We start from the raw sequence: 7,860 nt of genomic DNA, 5'->3' as shown, positions 1-7,860 counted from the left end.
AACAGTATATACAGTGGGCACAAGAGAAACCACATCACAGCAGGCACACAAACCCATGACAGAAGATAACAGCATATACAGTGGGCACAAGAGAAACATTTCTGTGATAATAAAGAGGTGCACGACTTGCAGCAGATATTGGAACAAGGCCAATACAGTTCAACAGCTGGAGTACACAAAAACACCCTTCTGCACAGGCACAAAAATCCCACAACATGTTAGAGTACAATCATAGAGCCCATTAATGAGGCACTGAAAAAAGAAAATAAATCGCAAAGCCATTACCAGGTAATTAGCGTGAACACCTACGCATGGGTGACAGCAGGCGTGTGACACAGGAAAACTCACAAGGTGTCACCAAACAAGCAACTTCTGTATATCTAGCTTCCAGTGTCGACACAACTCAACGTACTTAGTCTGTGTAAAGTTATACAATAACATACATGTAGTTAACGTATCATAAGATAAAAATCCATTTCTATTAGGATTGTTATGGAGAGATGAAAGAGCAACTAGTGAGGCAAAAAACACAAAATTTGCTGTATATAGGATGAGTCCAGACAGTTTACATTGCCTGGATTAGACTAAATGACATCTTTTAATGAAAACCTTTCCTCTTAAAGTGACCTAGAGCTGTCCTGATGTTCTTAGCATATTTTGCCATCCCATGCTGGTTGAGATGCACTCCATCACCTGACAGTACGGCCGTAAGTGGGAAGGTCTACCAGCAACCTGCGGATGGTCGTGGGTTTCCCCCGGGCTGTGCCCGGTTTCCTCCCACCATAATGCTGGCCGCCTTCATATAAGTGAAATATTCTTGAGTACGGCGTAAAACACCAATCAAATAAATAAATAAATAAATAAACCTGACAGTACACTGGGGTTCCAGAGTCCGCGATGACACCAAAAAACCAGTTGTATTGTCGTTAGCGACAAGTTGTTTGAGTACCTCTTTCACCACGACTACTTTGGAATTGTAATTAGGTGACACATGTTGGGTGGGAATAAGGAGGAAGTAATTGTCCCATAAAAATGATCATAAGTGGTTTGTACATATTTTTCAAAGGAAAAATATCCCTCTCCAGTTTTTCAGCCTTTCCGCCCACCTCAGAGAGGTCGTTTCTACCGATCTGGAGGAAAATCGCATCTAGCTCATGCGGGTAGTTAACAGGCAAGCCTTGTAACGATCGGGGTCTGGGTCTAACAGTACCTCCGGATACCCCGTGACAGTAAACCTGACTTTTTATTATATGGACATAATATAATATCAAAAAGCTATCAAATAAATAAATAAATAAATAAAGCTTTATGGGAAAAGCGTCAGTTGTTTTTAATGAAAGAAAATAACGTGTTAATCAGCGGTTCTACCCTGTGAATTCCATGTGTATGTAAGTGGAATGAAACCAGTACAAGTCTATTACATAGGCCACATTCAGACGATGTGATTTGTCGAATGCTACAATCGTATGAAATACATGCACTTCTTAAACTAAAGTGTTACATATAGCACTGTAAAGATCACGAGGTGTAGCTGGGCTTATAACAGTTATCTGACCAGCTTTATTCTTACTTTTTACTATGGTCTAATGTTTCAACATTCTTGAAAGTGTTCTTATTCCAACTCCAGTGCAAGTGGTAGAGAGCTGGTTGATCAATGCCTTAGAACAGAGTGAAAACCACTATTAATGAAGTCGGAAAATGAAAACCTTTGAAGAGTGTTAAAATATTCACTCTGAATAAAAGTGGTTAGATAACTCTAATAGGTGCAGTCACTCCTCTTGTATAGCAACCTGACTGCCGTAATTGTAATTATAAGTGAAATACGCTTGAATATTTCGTTAAACACCAGTGAAATATGGAACACGGATATGGCCACTGATATGGCCACGTCCTTTAAAACCCATGTGTTGAGAACAAGACAGCCGAGAATGACAAAAACTGCGCAGTTTTTCTTAATCTTGACCCGTGGGTTTTATGATGAGATGCGCGAATCGAGAACTCGAGAAGTTGTTGAAACAGCTCGATATTATTGCTTATCTCACGAAAGAATACCCAGAAAAATTACGGCGTTTATTGCTATTCTCGATTCTCATGTTCTCAACTCGAGGGAAGGGACACGTGGGTCGAAAATTCGAGAACGCGGCATTAGTCAGATGGAGCTATGTTCGAACCCGTTTCCATAAAACGACGTCGCTCCAGTAAGCGAATGGTCGCATTCGTCTTTCGCAGCAGACCTTCGTGTCTGGGAGGTTACAGTTATGCATTACTGCACAATACTCCCCCATTAAGACATCCCCGGATTTTTAGCCATTTGAGCTCTGCTCAGCAGCACTGAACCGTAACATGTGAGTACAAAGAAACTTAACTTCGGCCTGAAACCTGTATACTATAATCAGGTGTTTTGTGGTTGTCACACCCATAATGCACCCGTCATTTTCTGGGCAAGGTAGAGATGAGCGCCGCCTGTTTCGCTACACCCTACACGGCGAACACAGAAGCGTAATCGACTGAAGGACGAAAATTCTGAACAGGTGGGGTTAAAAATGGTAAGTTTATGAACATATATACCCTTAATATTTTTTATTTCATTAAGACATTGGCTATATACATTTCTCACCATAAAAATAGTGAAGTGAAAAAGAATTTATTAGGTTTTTTCTGCGCGGACATCTCATATAGCTAATGTTTTCACAGTGTCACTTTTAGCCGAGTAGGGTCGTTTGCCACATAATTCACTACATATTTCGGTATATATCGTCTCAAACCCTATGCTCTAAGCCTTATCGCCAGAGCTGACTCCTGCAAGTACTTCACTAATAAAGCACGTAGTTCTGTGTAAAATGAATGTTTTCTTGTGAAAAAATGTTAAATGTAAAAAGTAGCACCTTTAACCCAGACCAAATGCTCTGAGATACCACACTTCTAAGAAATAACGCTGTTGTTAAAACTTCTAACATTATTGCAGCTACATATTTTCACATAACGTGGGCCTCTATACCTGGCCAAACATTGAGAAAGTGACTACAAATTGGTTGGAAATTCCTGTCTTTAGAATTGTTCATCCAGGCCTTACACAATGTTATATTTTAGGCAAAATAACAATCTCGTATCAATCGTGTCCTCATGTGTAGAGTACAAACTCGTGTATATAATATCATTACGTTGTAAGTGGTCTTGTCTGACTTTTACTGATAATAGAATGTGACAGAAATTAGTATCCATTTGAACTAAGCAATTTAACGTTTGATATGCAAAGTCATATTCCATTCAAACTACATGACTATGGGCTCGTGTGCACGACAACCCAATGTTGGTAGGCTGAATCCGAGAACTCTTAAATTCATTTACCCGAGGGAAAAACAACCTTTCGTTTATCTCATGTTACTTGAAAATATAAGAGCTACCCAAAATACCTCCACATCGCCGTCATTCTCGTGTGTTGCATGGGCACAGTGCGTGACGAGATTGTGAAAAGTGTGGAATTTGTATGGAGTGGAGCTTGTAAGGGACTCTGTGTTAGCAACAATGATGACCTTAGTCCTGGGACTAACAGTTACAATCAGGTTGCCATAAGCCTCACGCACCAGTCAACCATCCGTTGTAAAAGTAATAAATATGTTGGGACTGAATGTCATTGGCGACTTCATCTTCTTCCTGTGTTTTTTGTCTTGGTAAATGTGAAATATAATTGCAGATGGTGGATGGATTGGGCATGCGTGAAGTCACCCTAGAGCCTGTTTCATCCGAGGTAACCGGGGCATAGGCTGTGTAGTCTGTTGTTCACTCATGTCCTTGAATTGAGTGATTTTTTGACAAAGTAGTAACGTAATACTCAGGCCCAAGCTTCTTGACACCGGCTTGGGGTTGAACGTCCGTAATACTCATGTATACATAAATGTATATGTATCCGTCACACGATGTGAACTGAACCCTTCATTCTAGGCAGATAAAATTACCTGCATAAGACTTCAGTGTCTCCTACATAGGACTTAGGTTTTACAATGAGTATAATTTTCTTGTAAGTAAATATGGACAGCGCTCTGCTTTATGTCTATTTTCACTTAACCCGGGGCTAGCGAGTAAATATTCTTCATGCTGAATTAGCTCACCGCGTTGGATATATGAACAGTTACAATCAAAACGCAACTGAGATATATATTTTGCCATCGACAAGTGATAGTCCAGCATGGTACATGATTTGAATACTGATTTCACTCAGTCGCATTGAACACACCTTGCATCTTTCCATCATCTTTGAAAATTCTTGACCGCTTCTCTTTGCATGACCCCCGTGGGGTGATAAGAATAGGACCTCAGCCCTCTAGGCAAGCTTGTCGTAAACGACAACTAACCTAGCGCTCTCCTGTGTGAGCCCGGTGACTATAATAGGCTCACATCTTCTTGGTTATGTGAGAGGCAACCGGGAAGCGACCTTTTTTGCCGTGGGTTGTGACCCGTAATCTCCGAAGATGGGATCCTGGTGTCTGAGGGTGTGTTGGTCTTTGGAGATCCTGACACCCAACACGCCACTTTGGCCCTTACTTGGAGAGAGACGGGAGGTCGGATGGGCCCGGTCCAATCAATCGGCTTGGTCACGTCTTGTCTCTGCGCGGTCGTGAACATTTGTCGATAACATCAGTCCTTAGAGAATAACTGTTTCCTTCCAAGTTTGGTTGTGGGACTATGTTTTGAGGTGGTGGCTCTTGGGTCAATCGAGTAGTATGTGTCTCATTTGTATGTGACCTTATTCACTTAATGGGGTTTGCTCATTAAGGCCATCCATTCAAGTATACCTCATGTGGAATCCTGGTGTGTTTCCTGTTGGGTATCCGCAGGTTCAGGCATTTTATTTATTTATTTATATATTTTGATTGTTATTTTACGTTGTACTCAAGAATATTTCACTTATACGACGGCGGCCAGCATTATGATGGGAGGAAACCGGGCAGAGCCCGGAGTAAACCCACGACCATTTTGCGACCATGCCGCGGGTTGCTGGCAGACCTTCCCACTTACGGCCGGAGAGGAAGCCAGCATGAGCTGGACTTGAACTCACAGCGACCGCATTGGTGAGAGACTCCTGGGTCATTACACTGCGCTATCGCGCTAACAAACTGAGCCACGGACAGGTTCAGGCATCGCCCTTGTTGGCACTCCGTGGTGGGTGGGGAACACATGGGGTGAATTCGTATTTAATATTTATTATGACTTCCTAAAACCTTTCATCAAACGTTTCAAATCTATCTATCCGGTCTTCCGCTCAGCCCACGTCAGGTGCTGATAAAAAGAGGAAGTTAGAAGTTTTATCTGATTCACTTGATAATAGACAGGACAACTGACCGGCTTTTATCGTCCTCTCCACTAAGCGTGAACAAAAGCCGGCCTCTAAAATCCATCCTTTTTTGTTATAAAGGGCATTAAAAGGAGCAGTAGGGAGTTTGGAAAACTGTTAAAAAAATATGACCCGGGGACATTCTTATCGAATGTTTCCGGAAACAACAATCTAAAAATTTATTATCATTAAACAAAATCTCTGATATACCTATTTATACATCCCCTCACAATTCCCTAAACAGCTGTCAGGGAATGATACGTGATAGGGATGGTGATATCATAGTCTTAACTGAAGAAGAAATCTGTACAGAATTAAAACCACAAGGTGAGTAAAATGTTTCATAACCAAAAAAAGTTGGCAGCATCATCAAATTAAATACTTACCTTTTGACATTTAATATTACCTTTCTAACGTCACATATCTACCTTGGCCCGTATAGGGTTAATGTAGATTTATATATCCCTAATCCTACACGATGTTTTACTTGCCAAAAATTTGGTCACAGCAATGGACAATGTAAAAATAAACTGGTTTGCTTCAGATGCGGCAGTGAGGGTCATGATGGTTTGACTGCAGCAACACAGTTAAGTGTTGCATCTGCAGTGGAGATCACATGGCCTCCTTTAGAGACTGTCAGCTTTTCGTGAAGGAAAAACAATATATCATATCAGGAAGCCCGAAAATTAGTCTCACCCTCGAATACTTCTCCGCAGACTTCGTTTGCCAATGTGGTCAAGCGAATAGCATCGTTGCTACTCAAACCTCCTTGACTTGGCCCATCGGAAACGACAAACCTAGTTCTATATATATAGAACCTGCTGATCAACCTGTCCGTCATTCCTGCTCAACCCAGACCACTGCAGTACAGCAATTGTACAGAAAGTAAATATTACACAAAAAACTGATAAGCCTGAAAATGGTCAAAACAAAACTGCCAGAACTAAGTCTCGAAACAAAAGTCATAATGAAAAGAATAAACCTACTGGTCCCACGGAGTGTCCCTCTAAGGCTACCAAGGACCCTGTCCAAAATTTTAACAGGTTTGGATAGTTGGAGGACGTTGGTCCTTTCTCAGATGCGGATGTGATGGATACATCACTCACGTCAGGGAGATCTTCCAGCCGATCTCCAAGGAAGTGTCGTCCTCGGTCCAAACATAACGATAAATCCCCATACGCCTTCCACCATAATGTCTTCTTTAAACAAAATTATACAGTGGAATTGTCGAGGTCTTATTTTATTGAAAATTTTATTGAAATAACATAGCTAGTTCAATCTTTAAATCCAGTTGCCTTGTGTCTTTCAGGAAACAAACCTGAAGACATCTGACAAAGATAAAAACATTCTTAAAAATTATTCACTTCATAGCACCTATTGTATTGAAGAAGAGCGAGCTGCAGGCGGCTCCTCGATATTCATAAACAACAGTATTATCCACAGCCCAGTTGCTCTGCATAAAGAGCGTCAGGCTGTGGCCGTTCGTGTTTCATTACGTGAAACAATCACATTATGTTCGGTGTGTATACCTCCGGACACTTCTTTGTCAGCTTTTAATTCCCATAACCCCCTTTGGGGCAGTAATAACATAAATAATAAAGGCAAGATGGTGGAAGACTTCTTACCTAAGGGAGAACTGTGTTATTTCAATGATGGTTCTAATACTTGTTTACATCCGGGTAACGGCACTTATTCTGCTATCGATGTCACTATCACAGATCCATCACTTCTCCCGAATTTTTCTTGGAAGGTGCATGGCGATCTATGTGAAAGTGATCATTTTCCTATTATCCTAGAGCATATCACTTCTAATTCTTCAGAACGTGTAGCTAGGTGGAAGCTCGATAAAGCAGACTGGATCGCATTTGAGATGTTCTGTGAGGCTGATATCACTCTAGAGACTCTCAATGCAGCGGATGATCCTATATTAAAATTTAACGAACTTGTTTTACGAGCTACCTATAGAACTATCCCTAAAACCTCGACAAATCCAAAATCAAAAAGTAAACCCTGGTATAATAAGGACTGTCGCAAAGCCATTAAGGACCGCAAATAGACCGAGCGAAATTTTAATATATGTCTCAATTATAATAACCAGGTTCGTATTTTTAGAGCTAAGGCTCGTCGATTACTCGAGTCCAAGAGACGATCTTGTTGGCGGAACTTTGTTTCCAGCATTACGTCGAAACATCCATGTGTAAGGTCTGGTTCAGAAGCTTAAGGGCAAAAACAACAAAGCAAATGTTCAGCTTTTAAAAGATGGAGATAATATATTAACTTCTCCACCCGATATAGCTAATAAATTAGCTGAGACAATTTCCAAGAAATCTTCTTCTGAGAATTATACTTCAGAATTCCAACATATTAAAAACCAGACTGAGAAAATTAAATTGCCCTTTTCTTCTAAGAATTTAGAAGATTATAATCGTCCTTTTAATATCGAGGAACTTAAAACTGCATTGAAAAATATAAACGTCATGTCCGACATTCATATACCATTCGTAGTCCGTAAAGGGCATTCCAAGTCG

General features: G+C 40.8%; 1 protein-coding gene across 1 annotated transcript in view; it reads left to right on the top strand.

Moving 5' to 3' along the window:
- Positions 1-2,449: 2,449 nt before the first annotated feature.
- Positions 2,450-7,860, top strand: part of LOC135465837 (sodium/nucleoside cotransporter 2-like) — a 43,737-nt gene continuing 38,326 nt past the window's right edge. Inside the window, exon 1 of the mRNA XM_064743194.1 lies at positions 2,450-2,546. The gene's annotated coding sequence lies outside the window, so the exon portion shown is untranslated. The remainder of the gene's footprint in view (positions 2,547-7,860) is intronic.

Source organism: Liolophura sinensis, chromosome 5, assembly GCF_032854445.1.
Source record: "Liolophura sinensis isolate JHLJ2023 chromosome 5, CUHK_Ljap_v2, whole genome shotgun sequence".
Taxonomy (NCBI): domain Eukaryota; kingdom Metazoa; phylum Mollusca; class Polyplacophora; order Chitonida; family Chitonidae; genus Liolophura; species Liolophura sinensis.
Note: the sequence above shows the minus strand (reverse complement) of the source record. Positions and strands in the feature narration are given on the sequence as shown.